Below are 20,838 nucleotides of genomic sequence, written 5' to 3' on the forward strand. Positions count from 1 at the left end.
TTACGTAGCACCACTACGAGGCCGCCGCCGCGCCACTCGTAGTGGCTGTAGCCAGAAACCCCACCTTCCTGCACCGTGGCTTAGCCTCAGACTGCGCTCTGCCTGAGCGCCACCTCCTCCCAGTGGTGACACCCCTTCTCTTTGCTTAGCAGGCGTTCTCCACCAGTGCACAACTCCTCCTCTGCCCGCTTGCATGGACACAGTTAGCAGCCACTTCAGTAGTAGTCACCCAGTCTGCGGGTGACATGTGGTAGGTATGCCACGTGGCCCTTGCCATGTCATCTTATTCGCCACGTGGTGTCCATGTGGCACTACCATGTGGCTTCCTTTTTTGCCTTGATGGGCTGCAGGCTGTCAAATTTAATAATGTGAAATGCCGATGTCAGCATGATGTCAACGTTGCATCATGTGCCCCTTGTACCTCTCCTAGGTCATTTTTGGACCTACCTCCAATTTTTTGGCCATAACTTGAGCATACAGAGGTATTTTTTCGATCCAAAAGAAGCGTCAAAAAGCTAGTTTCAAGACAGAGACATTGGTGTAGATATTTTTAGGTTTTGAAATAGTTTTGTTGGCCATTTTTTTAGTTGAAATCTAAAGTTATGTTTTTGACTCCGACAAGCTTTTCTTTTGCCCATGTTAGTTTTTTGAAAACATTATATTTTTAGAAAGATGGTTCTGTCATCTTTTCAGAAATGTAGTCCTTTTTCTTAGATTTTGGCCCATGCTCTTTCTATCATATTTTTGGTATTTTTGGTCCATGGTGGATATCTTGGATGTTTTAGGTTCGAGGATCATTTTCCTGGCATGGTTGTTTTTGTTTCAGGTTGTCCTATCTTTTGTGTAGTTTGTTTTCAATTTTGATCATTGTAGACATCATTTTGAAGCACTTTTATGTATCGCACTGAGATAAAGTGCCATTCTTGCATTCTAGGGGTCATGAACATTATTTTTGAGTCAGTTGTACTTGCACTATTTTCATAAAGCACCATGGGGGGATAGTAGTTGCCATATTTGTGCCATCTTCGTTTGTCAAGTGAGTGTCCCTTCCACAAAATTAGCCCCATGCAGCATCAATGTGATGTGTCATTATAGGTTTGTACCTCTTCCTCTCTCGTTGTTCTTGGTTTGTTTGCAGGAGACTTTGGCTAACCTTTTTAGTTGCCTATCATCTCACCCCATCTTTATTAAGGGGGAGTTGTTTTGTTGTTCTAATGCTTTCGTAGTTTGATGGTTCATTAGTGTGAGCTATGTATTCAGTGGTTGATCCTATATACAAGGTGATTGTAGTGTCTGGCTACTTATACATTTTGGTGAGATGGACCATCTACCATATAGAAACACTTGGTTCGTGCCTTCTTCTTCCATGGACATTCTTCAGATCAGTAGTTTTCTTTTAGATGGCAGAATTTTGTTGCTTCTTCATGCTTTAGTGATGCTCTTCATGATCACTCCTTGTTCCTATTTTAGGGGACATTTCCCTAGTTGGAGGCTTCTTTAGTTTTTCACTAGGTTCTTACCTCTTTTTGGGGGAGGGTTTTTCCCATGTGGTTTTCTCTCTTTCTCCATTTTTAGAGGTTGCATCTTTTGCATTGTACATGGGTACCTAAAATGGCCTTATTGCTGGGACCCATTCTGCATTTCATCTTAGTTTTGTGAGCTTAAGGAATTTCCCTAAGTTACACTTAAGGGGGGGTGTTAGAGTAAATAAAATAATTAATTATTTATTCTATTTACTTAAGCTTACTTAGGTAAATGCATTTCATTTATTAGTTGTAGTCTAGGAGTTAGTTATAAGTTGTTGACAATATGAGAGTTTGTTCTCTCTAAGTCATACTTATCCTCTCACCTTGTTCAAGGACTTTCCACCTCATGTGGATGTATGCTTAGTTGTCACACTTATCTCCTAGCATCTTCTAGCTCACTTTAGAATATTCCTTGAGTCCTTTATATTCGGGCTCCCTAATTGTATTTTCATCAACATCACATATGACATATTGTAAATACATATTTTTCTTGTGTTTGCATATTTTATCTCTCATTTCCGTATAGGGTTTTTCCCTTGCTCCACGCTCTTCCTTCGTTGGCTTCCCTTTGACATGTTTTTGCATGCAGGTGATCTTGGGCGTCTTTAGAGTTGGATTTTATCAACTCCAACATTTTCTACCAAACAAAGTCATCGTACAACAATCCCTTATTCATATATCATAGTCATTTGTTACATTCATCCAATGATCCTCAATAGCTTCTTCATGTTGAAATGCTTTACCTGCCAAATATTGTAGTCTCCAATATTATCAAAAAATGGCCAAGGAGAATTGTATACTTCCAAGGGATATCGATCCCATTCACATTCAAAAGAGGGGATATCTTGCCTCCAATCTACCTAAAAAGGTCCTATAGTCATAGGCTAGATCCAAAATATTTTATGTTACTTTCTAACTCTATCATAGGCAGACAAGAGTTGTCAAGAAATCTCTAGGTGGATAAGTCTATCATTGGGATATCTTGGGAGCTTCTTAGGGTTAATAGTGGTACTCACTACCCTCAAATATGTAAATGTATGAAACTAGATGTAGTAATCCTTGACCAATGCTATTTGTGCAACTGCATCATCTGATAATCTCTTCACATAATCCCCTTCTATGAATCGGATTATAGCTAATATGAAGACATCATTAACAATTTTGTATTCCTTGCTTTGCTTTGAGAGCCTTTTCTTTACTAGCTGAGGATAGATGATATATGGCCATGCATTAGCATCTTGCATGCTACCCTTCTTGTATAGCCCTAGATAATCTGTCGCTCTTGTAGCCAAAAAGTATACCAGGTATGATGTTAGGTAGAATTTCCCTTGGTTCTTGGCCACTGCCAACTGTTCATACAAATTTTGACTAAGAGTAGAAGCCTAGTCTAGTGGCATCTTCTCTTTCTTTATTGTTTCAATAAAGTGTACTGTGAAGATGTTTAGGTGTCCATTTCCTATAGACCCATAAATCTACTCAAAAGTATGATCGAGTATCCAATATCTTCCTTCATATATCCTTGGGTCATGTCCACTTTGCCAATTTTCTTTCCCAAAAGAGTCTTCTCAATGAGTTACGATGATTGAATGATTTCAGAGGCCTCTTCAATGTGTTCCCAATACCATCTTTTTGTTTGCTCATAGGTAAGCTTGACGAATTGATCTACCCTTAGGAGATGGAATACTTTCTTGATGTTCTTTAGTCAGAGATCTAGGACAATTTCTCCCGTTATGCTCTTTACAACCCTCTCCTCGAGGACAAAGTGTTCCACAAGTGTCATAATGAGTTCTGAAGATTGCACTGACATTGGGTGTGATACTGATGAGTCCTGATTAGATGAGTATAGAGATCATCTAAGATGTCTCAGTTGGTTTGTTGCAAATCTTTAGAAATTCTCCCAAATTAGTATGTCCCAAATCAATATCTCAGACTTCAGAGTTGTCATCCTAAAATTGTGACTTTGTTGGAATGCCCTGGAACTTGAATACTATTGGTTTCGGTGCCATTTTATTTTCAAAGGAAGATGATGGGGACGTCATTGTATCTACACAAAAAGTATGTCCATTAGTTTGGAATTGAAGAATAATGGGTTACTAACGCCCTAAAACTAACTCACATAAAAACCTAAAACCTAATCACTTAGAAAACCATCTAAAAAGTCAATTTAAAACCTAGAATGCAAAATTAGAACACCATGTTTTATAAGTTTCATTAGTGTTGCACATCAATGCACTTCATGGGGTGTGCTAATGCGCAACCCATGAAAACTTGTGTTAAGAAAAAACAATTTAGGTGCGCAAATGTGCACCTAAATTATTCTTTGTATTTTTTTAATGTTCTAAGTTTTTTTTTTAGTTTTTTAGTTTTTCTTGTTCTGAACAAGGTTGGGTGTGCATCAGCACACTTGGGTAGGTGTGTTGATGCACACCAAATCTTGGGTCATTTTTATCAAGTTTTTACTCTTTTGGCTTTTCAAGTTTGTTTATACCAAATTGGGTGCGCATCAGTGCACTCGAACAGGTGCACTGATGCAAACCAAATTTTTGGTTGATGCATTGTGTTTTGCATTGTTTTTGAAGTAGGAGTGGGGTTTCATGGAGTGGTGCACCTTTATCACTTGGGAGTTGTGGTCAAAGGCTGGTGCAGGGGGAAGCAAAGACAATATGAAAGGAAAGACAAAGTGAGGAGGGAAGGGATCCCCCTTCCTATAAATATTTTTTTGTTGAAGATATTTGGCACAGCTGTGCAGGTGTGCAACTACATGTGAATAATGCACAAAAAGCCCATCTCCATATTTGGTGCACTAGCGCACGTAAGGAGGTGCACCTGGTGTGCCAAAATTCTCAATAATAACTTGTTCCCTTATTTTTTTTGAATTTTTGACCTCTAGGCTTCTCCGTTAGGACCTGGACATGAACTAGAGGACTGAGTGAGACCTCAAAATGACTCAGACCCTAGACTAGGGCCCCAAAAAAGCCAAAAAATAAAGTAGGGGGTCCCTATTTCCATAAAAAATGGGGCATGCATTATGGAACCACAATAGTGAAGAATCACTAAAGATCACACAAAGAAATTAGGTAGATTTACTAAAGATTACATAAAGAAAATATATGTTACCAAACCTTAAAACAGAAAGGAACATACAAGTAATATGTGCAAAGAATTCTTAAAACCCTTCTCATAGAGACATAAGCTATTTGGAAGTATGAATCTCTCAACAAATTTATTAAACACTTTATCTTGATTCATAATCCAAAAGAAGTCATTGATCTTTTAAACTAGCACTTGCACCTTTGAAGGGTACAAGGGTTATGTCGATAGTTATATATAATAATAATAATGTCACTAAATGTTGACACATAAAGTTTGCTAATAAAATTTTCTATACTTAGTAGAACTTTGGAAAGATAATTTTAAAATCTTTATTATTTTTTATTCCTTGCTAACCATGGAATGCACTCTATTAAACTTTTCCTTCGTTGAGGTTTGTCCCATCTTTTCACACACACCACTGCATTTGGGCTCAAATTGCAACAACCTCCCATCGCCTAAGTGACAGTGGCATAAATTAGCCCTTTTTGGATGAGCATTGTACTTTTGCTATCACAAATTATCATGAAAAGCTAGTCCATCACAATTGGGATGCCTAAAGCTGTCACAATTTGGAAAAAAAAGGCGAAGAGTGCCTCTTTAAGCCATCATAATTTGGATGACTGATTGTCGCAATTATGACAACTGACATTTTTAGTCTGTAGTTGCACTTATGATGGAATTGTTGTAGGCTCAATGAGCATCCATCAAATTGGACATCAAAACGGTGATGACATGTGATGACAATGCTGTTTGAATGACAACGATCTGATAGATGTTATCATTGCAGGTGCTACATGGTGTAATGCCAATGCTATGAGAGTGACTGCTTCTTGTTGAGCAATATGTAATCATGATGACTCACTGCATTATCAATTTTCTTTGGGTAGTTCTAGTATTCTATTGTTAGTTCCTGCCATGGTAGAGAACTTTAGAGGCGTAGGCATCCAAACACACCCTAAATCTCATTTCAACCAATGGGCCAGAGGACAAGCCTTGAATCAACATTTCAATATCTTTTAAAGCATGATTTAAGTCATTTAAACAATATGGATTGTATTGGAGATTCAAACAATGCTTACAAATATTACATAATTTTTTTTAAAAAAAAGCGTGACTTAATTCTTGAACAAAATAAGGACCACATTGGTACAATGATCACATCATTTAGATCACATTGTCTACCACTTAAACAAACAAGATTTCTCAAATAAGGCCAAACATTACTTTCGTACGTTTGTTTTGAATTAAACAACAAAAATTTGATACATAAATCAACTCTTGAACAACTTGACTCCAATTTCTTTGCTTCATTCAACTTGCAAACAACCTGAATGACAAAGATAAGTACAAGTTACAGTCCAGAGAGCACAAACAACTCCAATTTTATAAAATGCTAAATAGAAAGAGAAAGAAAATTCACCTTCATAAAATCTTCTTGGATTACCTAATCATGCTCTGCATGGATGGTTGCCATACCAACTTTTGTAAAAATGTTACAAAGATCTATTCCATTGAAGCCCTGATAAAAGTTGAAATAATTCTAGCTATATAGTAATTAATCAAACAAAAATTACCAACTCCAACACATAGTAGTGGTGTATAGGAGAAAAAATTAGAAAAAATCAAATACTTTGGATAAATTTCAAATTATTAAAGAAACAAAACAAGACCTTGGCAAGCTTTACAACAATTTCATAATCTAATATGTCTCAGTGTTTTGCAATCCCTGTAGCATGTATTTTTAGTACTTCCATTCATGCTTGTTAATTTGGAAGTGGAATCTCAATCTTTCTATCTAAGCAACCAGGTCTAAGAAGGGTTGGGTCCAAAACATTAGGATGATTTGTTGCCATGATCATTTTTACCTAGATTTAATGTTAAAATCAACAAGATTTTTAGGTCAGAATGAAAAATACACTACCTTGAAGAATCTTAAATAAGTTAAATAACATAGTTTCTTGTTTAATGTAGTTGATTGAAAATTAAAACAACTTGAACACCTTAAAACACAATACCTTTCCTATTTGATCAAAACCATCTAGTTGGTTAACCAATTCCATTAAAGTTCTTTGAATTTCTCAATCAACATTTGTTCCTTCACTAAAACAACATCCAACAATTGTATCAATTTCATCCATAAATATGATGCATGGCTACAATAAAGCCCCACTATAACATAAAAAAATCATTTACATTAATTAGAATACTTGTTAGTAGATTGCAATGCAATTACTAAGAGGAATAGGATTGCAAGCATATAGAGAGATACTTTTTAGTGTCAATACCTTCAAATTCTTAGATGTGATGAGCTAATAATTCAACATACACAATGTTTTGAAATAAAAAAAAACTATTATTATATATAAACAAAATATTAGCATTTGTAATTATATTAACAAACACAAAAAATTGGCCTTTTGATGTTCAAATGAATAAGAATTCATACTTGGTGATCCTATGCATAACCAAACATTTCCCTGATCAACCTTGCACTTTCACCAATATATTTATCTATTATAGCACTTGAAACCACCTGAAAAATAGTATTACAAACAGAAGGCATAAATCAAACCTCAGGTACACGAAATAAGAAAGTTGAATTGCATAAAAGTAAGATGGATAAAAAAAAGACCAAGATATAACCTTTAGGAAATTGGCATCAACATTACTAGCAATAGCTCTTGATAATTGTGTCTTTCCCATTCCAGGAGGGCCATATAGAAGTACACCTTGAAATTGGAGAAAAAAGAATCAAAATCTACAAAATAATTCCAACAAGAATAAATAAAATATGCAATTTTAACTTCACATAAATAAGTAATTACCATGATTAATTTGCACCCCACACAAATTTTACCTTAGGAGGTTTGATTCCAACCCTAAGAAAGAGTTCCTGATTCATTAAAGGAATTTCAATAGACTCTCTCAGTTCTTTGATTTGATCTACTAACCCTCATACTGTTGAGAAGCTCACATTACCAAGATCCTCATGTAGCATATTATAAACAATAAGGTCCACCCGCATCCAATAGACACAAACAAAGTGATTAGCCTATTTCTAGAAAATCCCTTCAAAGATTCTAATATAATTTGTGCTTATTAATAGGTTGCTGATGTGAGATTCTAATGTTAGGTACCTCATGAGGAAGAGTCCTCATTATTGTAGGTGTTTTTATGTAAAGAACAACACACATGCTTGCAATGAACTTATCTTTATCTACCTTATTCTGACACCCAACAACATATCTTGGCTCACTACTAGCTTTCACAATTAATTTACAAAGAAAAATTCATAATCCCAAAATTAGAAAAACTAATTTACTTCAATAGTACAAGCATGAACATTTAAGTATTAATTTTTTCAAAATCAAACATTCACTAGAGATAGAATCATAGATTTATAGGTGATACATATATTAGAGCGACAGTGAAATAAAGTATGATCCTACCGCATCGACATTCCCCTATTTGGAAAATCTAAGAAATGTAAGAACGTTTGAAGGGGATTTTTTGAAATACCCTAAAAATTATGGGAATAATATTTTAACATAGAAATAACAAGGATCAAGGATAGGAGCAAGAGATGATGATGCATCCAAATGGGGGATAAGGAACCTGGAAAATAAATGTGAGCATATTTATTAAATTATATCTTTTCATCACCTTTCAGACTATATTTATGCATTTGATTACATGTTGAACATGTAAATATCATATATAAGAATGTATGATATTGATGCAAAGTAATAAAGAAAAAACTATCTAATGGTCCTTGATTAATTTTCTAATTGTAGCCATGGTAAAACATGTCATTTTTACAATATTATGTCAATCAGTCACCTTTCCAACAATATTTGCGCATTCAATTGCATGTCAAATATGTAAATATCATGGATACTGAATGTGTGATATTGATATTAAGAAATCAAGGAAAAACTATATAGTGGACCTCAAATACTTTTCTGATTGTACCCATGTTAAAACATGTCATACTTACTATACTATATCATCCAGTCACCTTTCCAAAACTACTTAATTACACACCAGATATGTAAATGTTAGGACTATTGATACAAAAAATGACAAATCAAGGAAAAACTATCTAATGCCGATTGACCAATTTTCTAAGTCTAACCATGTATAACAGTGAACCAAGTACAAATTTAAGGAAACTATTAAGTAATAAACCCATACGCTAGTATGTTTGTTTATGAACTTTGTCACCTTCAAAGGAAGATAAATGACCCATACACACTAGTACATAAAATAAAATGAGAGATTAAACATGGAACTATCTATTTCTCTATTATGAAAAAAAAAACATGTATCTATAGGACATAATTATACTTTAGTTGTTATTGGAAGTGGTAATAAATGGAAAAGGTTACATGGAAAAGCTAAAAATTATTTAACATATCACCACACTTAAAAGAAATAATGAAAATAGTTCATGAGACCATTGTGAAACAATAAAATGCACAAGCACAAGAATTATGGTGTATTCATATACCCTAGAAGACTTGTTTTGCCCTTTAAATCTACTACCTCCCAACATATCAAGTCAATTTGTATGACAAGATTCATTTAAAAATTTAAAAAATATGTCATGAATTAATGTATACTTTAGAATGATCTAATATAATTTGTTTCCACTAATTTAAATTCTTCTTCATGTCTCCCAATTTACAACAAAAGTTATCAAATGCAATCATTCAACGAGAAAATGGAAAATATAACAATAAGAGGAGGAAAGTCTAGCGACTCATACCTTTGCCCAATCCTAGTTTCATAATTACAATGCAAGACAAGACATGAGCAACTACCAATACAAAAATGAAGATATGTAGTTGATGGAGTCCATCTTGTGATATAAGAGGAACCTTCCTCTACATCAAAATAAGAAAGGAAAAGATCATTTAATTTTCTTTCCATTAGAAAAATAGCTCCATTCTATCTGAATATACAATACAAAATTCTACCTTTAAAGCACAATGACCAGTTGCAACCTCATATGTTGCCAAGCTCCACCTTACTGGTGTTTGATGAGAAGCTATGAACATGAGCCTTCCATATACTGAAAACATTTCAGTCTCCTTTGTTGGAATTACAATAGGAAAAGTAAACTAAAGTCTGAGTGGGGGTGGGGGGGTGCGGGTGGAGGGGGGTGAATTTGTGCTTCAAAATTTTACCCATAAAAATATTCACCATACATCCATCTTATAATTCAAAAAGTAAATTGAAATACCATATAAAACATATACATCTAAAGTATGTTAAACAAGTAAGAATTCACACATGTATGACACAAGATATGATTACCCATAAACCCTCTAATGAGAAGGTAAAACTGGTGTGGGGATGACACCCAAAAATCTTCACTACTATAGTAATAAAGTGTATCCAATGAAGGTTACAATGTTTGATAATGAAAGGTGATCTACCCTGTGAAAGGTCTGCCCTATTAAAAGCTTACAAAGATTGTTAGGTCTTACCCTATTAAAGGATTTCAACACCCTGCTAGAAGTGTGCCTGATTAAAGGACTTTAACTCATAATTAAATAAGCACCTTGTTAGAGGATTTCAATACAGCTTTCTAGGACTACTCTGTTAAGAGATTTAAATAATTCACGTATTAGAATGTCTCAGCAATGATCCTACGATTAACACTCTATTGCTTGATTTTAAATCACCTCTACAGGGATGTATACTTGATCCTTTTTGATTAGATATCTCTTTGCTGTCCATTGTTTCCTTTCCTCTATTCTCCTTTAACTGATTCTGCAATGAAGCTCTAATCATAATACCTTGGTCACCATGAATGTCCTGTTTGTGCATACAAACTCTCCTTCTCTACTCTTCTTTCTCTTTTTGAATATTTAGGGTGTGTCCTCCTTATGAAGACCTAGGTGACTTAGGATTAGGTATAAATCAACAACTATGATTCACCCATATTGCCACTTAAACCTTCCCTTTTTATAATTGGATGCATGTAATACATAGGGATTCATGCTTATGATTCATCCTTATCAACAAAAGATCATAAATAAACCCTTAAGTTGGCTTAAAAATGGTTAACATAGTAGTTTGTGCCAATACAAACAACTATGTCAAAACTATGTTACTCGACATCTGAAGTCCCTATCACTCAACACTAACTATGACTTCAATGCTGTCACTTGACATCTGAATGACTTGACATGCACTACTTTCTCGGCACTTGAATCACTCAACACATACTATCTTCTCGAAACTTGAATGACTCGACACATGAGTGACTCATTGTTTACTCGACATGCTCTAACTTATATGTTGTGCTCAACATATGTTACTTGTTCAACATGGACTAAGTAAACGAATTAAGTGTATAGACACTCACTTGTCAAAACCAATATGAGATTAACAATCTCCCCCTTTGACATGAGTTGCAAAAACACCTAGTCATGCATTAATTATTTTATCCTTATGAGCATAACATAGATATCTATTCAGATTCTATACAAAATTTCAAAATATCAAAATTTTGCAAACAAGACTTATCAGTCATACCTCAAAATTTCATAACTCCCTTGAGACATTGTTCAGTTTAGTTCTGTACTTTGTATCAAAATATTTCTCCTGTTGACTAGATTTACATAAACTGATACTCTTTCTCTATTTCTGTCTAAGTTGATATTGATCATTTTGTTACTCTATTTACTTACTCCACCTTGGGTTTTTCTCCCTCTTTTCTCTGCTTGCTCCCCCATAACTCTTACTCCCCCTTTTTGACACTTATGTCAATGGGTTATACACTAATAGTATATTTATCCAAAAAACATTTATGGACCTCAAGTATAATATTTAGAGCTACATCCCAATTATCACAAGCTACCTTCAAAGACCTAATTTGGATAGCCAGCTTAGTAGCAAGGTGGACTAAGCCTTCCAGTGTAGAAAGATAAGGATCTTTATATATAAGAGTTTCAACATAGCCTTGTTCCTTGTGCAATATCTCCATGTGTGGAGTCAGTGTTGACTAGATACTGATCAATTTAGCCCTGATGGTGGCTTTATCTGCTTGTAATGATGCTAATTGACTCTAGGATTGCAAGAGGTACTTGAAATGTTTCTCACTTTGAGCTGGAGACTTGGGTAAAGTAGTGCTAGATGATTGCATATGGCTCTCCAAACTCAAGATGTGATTCTTTACTTCTTGTGTGAAGAGAGTAGGACTACACAATTTGGTGTACAAAGAGAAAATTTTCTCTAGTACCTTCTTCACACACTCTATCTTGGTTGCTAGCTCAACCTTGTTGGACTAACTACCAACATTCCCCTTTGGGATTTGTGACATGGCTTAGCCACCTCCTGTGTTCCATAAGTCTAGTGGTTGTATTGGGCATTGAAAGGTCAATCTTTTGGTGCAACAACAACTCTAGCTTGCAACAATTGGTATTAGAGCTTGGTCACAAGTTTGAATCTCCTTAGGTAATGCTAGGGGGGGGATTGTTGGACTAACCACCAATGTTCCCCTTCAGGATTTGTGACATGGCTTAACCACCTCCTATGTTCTATATGTCTAGTGGTTGTATCAGGCATTGAAAGGTTGATCTTTTGGTGCAATGGCAACTCTAGCTTGTAATAGACCTTTTTTAGTGCAATAACACTTGATATCTTCTCATTCACCTTATTTTGAAACTTCCTTTCATACCATTCAAGTAGTTTTACATTTGTATCCAGGTTTGTGTTAGTAACCCTTTCCACTATATTGGTTAATTTTTCAATCATGGGATCATTTTCATTTGGAGTCGACAGACTGAATGCATCTAGGAAAATCTCTTTGATGCCAATCAAAGCTTGCTTCTACCTATGCTCCCTTTTGAGAAGTTCTTGATTTTTCTTCTTTGCTAGGGCCTCTTGTAATATACCCATCTGCTCAATTATGATTCTTGCTAATAAAATTTAGGCAATACAATCTCTTCATCTAGGATAACAACACCACATGTAGTTACCTCTTCTACCTTAGATGAGCTAGGATTTGACCTTGAAAATTGCAATGGTGTAGCATCTATGCTCAACCTCTGAAGAGATTGACTAGGAGGAGTAGTAGATTCTAGTAATGTCACTAGTGCTTGAATTGCTAGTTGCTCCTCTAGCTTAGATATCAATCTTAACTCTCTAGTATTGTCCTTTTCTTCCTTTGTAGCTCTAGTTGCACCTTGATCTTGTGCTTGAGGTGCAGTTGTATCTACCTAACCTATTTGGCCTTGAGCACCTTCATTCTCTGGTGTCTCTACCTTGTCTTCTCCAATTGTCTCATCCTTATCTTTTTTAGGTTCTTGCACATTCATTGAGATAGGAGTGTCTTGCATAAGTATACTGATAGTGAAACTTGCTATCTCATTCCTTTGATTTACCACTATAGCTTGTGAAGTTTGTACACTTGTGACTAAAGGTGTGTCTAGTGTTTGCACTTCCTCCCCTATAGTTATTGTATCTATTTTCTAAATTTCATCTACACTCAACAATATAGGGTTGTCACATAGTTTGGCCTGGAGAGTGGTCTTAACAAGTATCCTTTTTAAATCATCCTCAGTAGGGGGATTTATGTTTTGAGCAATAGTCTTAGAGACATCCTTAACTTTGATAATTAAAATATTTGCACTTGTCTCCTATGGAGGGTTGGCACTCTGCACTTGTGTATCTTGTACACTTTGTTATGTTTGCCACTCTTCTTCAACTGGTGCCTAGGTGTCAATGTTCATATCTGTACCTCCCTTAACTATGCCTTGTTTAGTGTCATCTTCTTCATCCTCACCTACCTCAATATGTTTTTTGTCAACTTTCCTAGATGTTGACAATCCATATGTTATTTTCCACATTTTCTCAGACTTCTATACAACATCATCTATGTTGTTTTGCAATATGCTGAATGCCCTAAATTTTGGCACAAAGCTTACAACATACTTCTTAATGGCTTTAGACATGTCAACCTTACTAATTTCTAGCATAACTTGAGCAAGAGCTATCTCCCTAATTTGTTTTTCAGTATCTAAATAATAATGCCACCTTTACTCAACTCTATCATACAAACTTTTGGGTATGGAGTTGGCAAGTTCTAGAGGAGTGTTTTTGAATATTTTCATCATGGCATATACTACCTCTTCAACTTGGTTCTTTTCAATCTTCCCAAGATTGTCAAACTCAATATGAGAGAATCCTGATAAATCAACATTGTTCCTAATATTCTCACATAGATTGTCTAAATTTGAAGATGGACTATGACTTACCACTTGAAATTGGTTGTTGTCATCCAATTCAGTCTTCTCTTCATCAGATTCAGCTTGAGCAACATACTTCCTCCTTGATCTCTTCTAAGCTTCAACTTTCTTCTCCTTAGGCTTGGCTACTTCTTTAGCCCTTTGTGTGGTGACTCTAGTGCTAGCCCTTGTGGTAGGTGCTATAGGATTCAATTGATTAGGTTTATCAACCTTCTTTGTTTTTTTCACTACTTGTGTCTTTGATTTTCTCTTTTTCTCAATAGCTTTTGGTACTTCACTAGCTTCTTATTCCTCAACAATTTCTACAATTTCTACTTCCGCTTCTTGTTCTCCCTGAACTTGTGTTAATTCCAATGGTGCTTGAGCTTGTATTTCCTCTTCTTCTTCATTGTCTCCTTCACCAAATATTTCTTTCAATTTCTTAACTAGTTTATTCTTCTATCTAATCATTGAAGTAGTCTTCAATTCCATTGTAATCTTTGATTTGGCCAAGTCATAATTTCCAAATGCTATGGCTTCTTTATCCAATTCTTTTGCAAGTAATGCTCTGATTGTTGGAAAGGCCTCATCAACATTTATTTCATATTCTAATAGCCTTAGCCATCTCACTTTGGGAATTGCTGCCTGAACATATGTGAAATCAGTGTCAACTAGGAAGAAAACATCATCAAAATGTTTCTCCACTAGCAAGACTGGTATCCTTAGTCTTTTCTTCATTAATTATTTGAAACCTTCAAAATAACTTGTCGTGATAGATTCAAAGTTATCTCCTAGTTACTTAATAAATTCACTTATTTGAACTGCAATAGCTCTGTTTACTTTTCATGCAACTTTACCAAATGTGGGGAATGTTTTCTATACATAAAAGAAAATACATACAAGAATAGATCTGAATTTACATTGTTCACTTTTGGTTTTCCTTATAGCTCCCAAATTTTCAATTAATTGTTACAACTTTAACTTGGCAAGATCATAAGTATGATCCTTCTTCACTATTTTGTAACCCATGTCAACTATAATGTAAGGTACACTATTTAATCTACTGGATTGATATAACTTGTGTGCTATAACCCTCATTGCAAAAACTATTAGGGGATTTGTGATTGTATCAATTGTCATCCCTCTTTTATTCCACACAACCCTTGCATTTCTTTCAATTATTTCCTTAGTTTCACTTCTCATTTTCCTAGGCCAATCTAGGGTTGGATACCCTATGACTTTGTGTACAATATTCTTGGTGATTTTCACTGGTCCATTCTCTAGCCATACAGAGTTGTCATGAATTCTACTCAAGACAATTTTTATCCACTCTATCTTGAATACGTTGAAGAAATCTAGGGCATGAGTTAACCCTTTCCTCTCAATTTTTTTGAATTCCTCCTTAGATGCTCCATTCTCACATAGTTTTCCATATGTCTTCTTGATTTCATATCACCTATGCTTCTAATTTTGCATGTATAACAGTTTCTAACATCTTGTATCATCAAAACTTGTGGTGGTATAATGGATAACATACCAGAGGGATCCTCTTTGTAAGCTATATCAGGGATGGCCCTAAAAGTAGGTTGTTTGATTTCATTACTTATCAATTGCACATTTAAAACCTCTTTTCCCTCTACATCCTTGACTACTAAAGAACCAGACCCCATTAAACAAAACTAGGGTTTGTCAAATTTAAAACTGTGTAGTTTGACACACAATAAATACCTTGTGAATCTTGTTGGAATGGTGTCAAACAACCTTTTAAATCTCTTGCAAATACTTAGGTCAATTTCTTAAGAACGCCTTTAGCTCTTTGTGCTCTACTTCAAATTTGAATGATGTCAAATGAACATAATTGATCAAATAGCCCTTAAAAAACTACATTTAATGCTATGTGCTTACACAATTGTAATCTTGACTTCAATTAAATCTACTGGCTCACTCGACATCCATGTGTTTTTCCATACGCTTGGAAACCACTATGAGCTCGACCTTCACTAACAATTTTGCTAGCTTGTCATCCACTAACATTTCACTTGAAAACCATATGAAACTTCTCATGCTCAACAGTAACATAAAAAATGACAAAACTTAAAGATTTATTCTTGATTCCTAAATAACACTTTGTATCTTTATTCATGCATATGTAATCTTTTCATAAATTAAATCCTTGGAATTGATGTATAGTATATCCTTTTAAGTATCAATCCCACATACCTCTTGATTGCTTAATTTGAGGAGGTGTGATCACCTAATCCATTGGGTGAAGTGATCTACTCTGTACTTGATGTACTAAAATCTTCCTTTCTCCTCCATATTTTGTTCATCTCATCTCTAAAATTCTCAATATCTTCCTTTCCTTTGACTTTGTTGAACTCACAACTTGGTGCCTTTGACCTTGTTGGACAATTTCTACTAATGTGACCAGTCTTTAAACAACTAAAACATGTGGTTTAACTCAACCACCTTTTGTAATCACTTTTGAAATGTGTCCTAATACAATTCTCAGGAATATGTCCATACTCTTGACAATAGTGATGACTATATCTTGTATTATAATCCCAATTATAAGAGCTGCTATTATTCTTTACCTTTGTTTGGTTGTTTGATGACCACTTGGGTTTGGATCTGCATTCAAAATCTCTATGTCCATACTTTTGATAGTTATAGTAGTATCCTTCAAATCTTTGAGTGTGCATGGTCTTGGTTCTACATTCATGTGCCTGATGACCTTGTTTGTTACACTTGTGGCAGTGTCCCATATTGTTCTTCTTAACATTCAAATTTATAGTCTTGCTCTTGCAAACATTACTAGTATGACCTATCTTACCACAATTTGACAATTAGGTTTGGAGTTGTTACTTTTGTTACTTCTTTCTTCATCACTTTTGGATGATTCTCCTTCTTCAGTACTAGTGTATCCCAATCCAGAAGTATCATTGTTAGATCTAGGGGATCTCATCAATTGTTTAAAGTACTTGATGGCTTCACTAGGTTTATTGAAACTTTCAACAAACTCCTTTTCCCTTTTCAAATCATTTCTCAATTTTTCATTCTACAACTTTAGTGTTGTGATCTCAATGTCTTTAAATTATATTTCATGATTAGCAATCATGACTTGATTCAATATTTCCAATTACATGTGAGTGATCCTATTTATCTCTAATGATTTCTTTTCTAGTCTGCTGGTTGAAACTCTTTTGTCATCTTCAATCATGATTTTTTCTTCCATAGCTTTCTTTTTCTATCTGGTTAGCTCACATAACAATATGGCTTGTGATTCTTTCTCTATCTTTAAATTTTTGATCTCTTCAACTAAGGTTCTATTCTTCTTCATTAATTCTACAACTGCTGCATCAAATTCATTGGAATTTCCATTTGCAAATAGTTCAATAATGTCCATCTCTTGGTATTATGTGTCATTCTCCTCAATAGAAATTTCCTTCTTCTCAATGATTTCTTTAGATCATCTCTTGCTTCATTTAGCTGTTGTAGAATGAGTTGTATTTTAATCTCCTAGTTATCAATAATCTTTCCCAATTTGTAGACTTCCATTTCCAAGATCTTTCCTCAAAGTTGCAAAGCTTTACTTTCATAGGACTTAGCTCAGATACTAATTGTTGGAATTACAATAGAAAAAGTAAACTCTAAGAGGAGGGGGGGGGAGGGGGTGAATTAGTGCTTCAAACTTTTACCCATAAAAGAATTCACCATACATCCATATCATAATTCAACAAGTAAACTAAAATACCATATAAATCATATACATCTAAAGTATGTTAAACAAGTAAGAATTCACACATGTATGACACAAGATATTATTATCCATAAACCCTCCAATGAGAAGGTAAAACTGGGGTGGGGGTGACACCCACAAATCTTCACTACTACAGTAATAAAGTGTATCCAATGAAGGTTACAATTTTTGATCATGAAACATGATCTACTCCGTGAAAGGTCTGCCCTGTTAAAAGCTTACAAAGATTGTTAGGTCTTACCCTGTTAAAGGATTTCAACACCATGTTAGAAGTGTGCTTTATTAAAGTACTTTAACTTACAATTAAGTAAGCACCTTGTTAGAGGATTTCAATACAACCTGTTAGGACTACTCTGTTAAGAGATTTAACTAATTCACCTATTAGAATGTCTCAACAATGATCCTATCATTAAAACTCTATTGCTTGATGTCAGATCACCTCTACACTGATGTATACTTGATCCTTTTTGATCAAATGTCTCTTTGCTATCCACTATTTCCTTTCCTTTATTCTCCTTTAACTAATTTTACAATGAAACTCAAATCATAATACATTGGTCACCATGAATGTCCTGTTTGTGCATACAAACTCTCCTTCTCTACTCTTCTCTTTCCTTTTGAACATTTAGGGTTTTTTATCTTTAAGAAGACCTAGGTGACTTAGGATTAGGTATGAATCAATGAATATGGTTCACCTATATTACCACTTAAACCTTCCCTTTTTCTAATTGCATACATGTAATACATAGGGGTTCACATTTAAGGTTCATCCTTATAAAAAAAAGATTGTAAATCAATCCTTAAGTTAGCTTAAGAATGGTTTACGTATTAGTTTGTGCTAATAAAACAACTATATCAAAATTATGGTACTCGACATCTAAAGTCCTTGGTGCTCGACACTAACTATGACTTCAATGTTGTCACTCGACATCTCAATGACTCAACATGCACTACTTTCTTGGCATATACTATCTTCTCAGCACTTGAACAACTCAACACATGAGTGACTCAACACTCACTCTTTACTTGACATGCTCTAACTTATATGTTGTGCTCAACATATGTTACTTGTTTGACATGAACTAAGTAAATGATTTATGTGTATAGACATGCACTTGTCAAAACTAATCTGAGATTAACATCCTCAACACTAATATCTTCTTCTTATGAGGCCTCCTCCTTTGGACATGGAAGGAAAGAGTCTCCTAAGCTCTTAGTTATACAAATCTTTTCAATTCTGGTCTACCCAATAGTAAGCAGAAGTGAGATCAATTTCAACAACATCAATTCTGCAAGCAATTCATAAGAAATCAAGCTAAATAATTTAGTTATGTTATTTACATTGGATCATGCTTTCTAATATCTTTATCTTATTTATATGATGAATCATAGAATGTGATGCATGATGTTGATGCAAAAAAAACAATGCAATCAAACATTATTGGAGATAAATAGAAATAATAGAATACCTTAGAGAAGAATAATTTGAGGCAATCCCATAGAAAGCCATTCTTTTAAATACTTCACACACTACATATAAATTTCATAAATCAATGAGTTTGACTATGGCATCCTTCCACATTGCCTAAAACCAAGAGATTCACATAGTTAGTTGTCATGCAATCATATGTAAATGTTGAGCTTCACTTGGTTTTGAGAATAATTTTATATTCTCTACTAATCAGGGCCAACCATGTGAAGGTGGAAGCTCATTTGGCCCTATCCCCCTAACCTTTAAATTCACTATTATAATCTAAAATTCGTTCATTCTATTAATAAAATGTAACATTCATGAATTATCACATGGTAACAATCATTAACACATAATTTTCATTAGAACATTCACATTAACATTAAAACATAATATTCATTAGAATATTCACATGAATATTTAATAGAACATAAATAAAATATTTAGACATAAAAATCAGTCATTATCAAATAAGTTACATAAGTTGACATGAATCATTATTATTATTATTTTTTGTTCTTCCCTATATTGTTGCAAAGGCATATCCATGTTGTCATCGATATTTCTTCTCACCTGTGGATGTGCACTCATTGTACTTTGCAAAGGTGAGTCCTCTACAATAACAAATAAAAGGGTTAACTTTTAAAAAGTTGAGACTTTAAAGATTTTAAAGAATACTGTAGCACTCTTTACCTTGTCCAACACATCATCTTGCCCACCATCTTGGACCTCAACATGGTCATCAAGAACAACCTCTACATCCTTTATAACTACAATACAAGATGTTATTCTTCATCCATCTCATCATTAGGATCATCATCATCATCACCATCACCACCACCACTATCCTAGTTGTCATCATCATCATTGTCATCATCATCATCATCATTATTGTCATCATCATTGTCATCATCATTGTCATCATCATCATCATTGCCATCATCATTGTCATCATCATCATCATCATCATCATCATCATAATCATCATCATCATCCTCCTTCTCATCCTCATCATCCTCCTCCTTGTCCTCATCATCATGATGATCAATAGAAGAATCATCATCATGATCAGTAGAAAAATCATTTGCATCAGGAGCATCATCAACTAAATATTGATCATGATTCACTTCTTCCTCTTCCTTAGTATCTCCCTCTTCCATCACATTATACTTTATTGGCCTTCCCCTTGGATCATTTCTAACAAAAAATGACCAACTTGGTTTATGTGGAACCTATGAGTAAAATATCTGCTTACATTTTCTTAGAAGAACATAGGGCTCATCCCCAACTAGTTCAAACAACCTTGTATTGATCATTGGAAACCCATTGTCACACTCAATAATAGTTCTACTAGGATCATCTTGATTGAGTCATAGTCTGTACCATTTGAGAATGAAGGAACTAATTTGAAGGAATTAAAGTCATAGTCAAGTATATCAACCAAAATGCCATAGTATTGATTTTGAGATTCTCGAGGATGTAAGTCATTGTAGATGAAATATTGGTCACGTAGAAGTCTACACTTGTCCTAGAATCACAAGTTTTCTTTGTGTCATCTAAATCTTTGATGCACAATTTATAACCATTGGATAACATGGACTTGTGGTGTTTCACCTATAATAGTGTCAAACATGTATAAATTATTGCATCATGAGTTCAAAAACATATGCTAAGTACCTGGAGATCTCTTTAACCATATGCTAAGTACGAGTTCAAAAACATACGCTTCATTAAGAAACTTATAAGTAC

At 34.5% G+C, this 20,838-nt stretch overlaps 1 pseudogene; it reads right to left on the reverse strand.

Annotated features, from left to right (window-relative positions):
* Positions 1-20,838, reverse strand: part of LOC149577079 (26S proteasome regulatory subunit S10B homolog B-like) — a 44,597-nt pseudogene continuing 23,759 nt past the window's right edge.

Source organism: Cupressus sempervirens, chromosome 1 (genome assembly GCF_028749045.1).
Source record: "Cupressus sempervirens isolate cs-2001-9-10 chromosome 1, ASM2874904v1, whole genome shotgun sequence".
Classification (NCBI taxonomy): domain Eukaryota; kingdom Viridiplantae; phylum Streptophyta; class Pinopsida; order Cupressales; family Cupressaceae; genus Cupressus; species Cupressus sempervirens.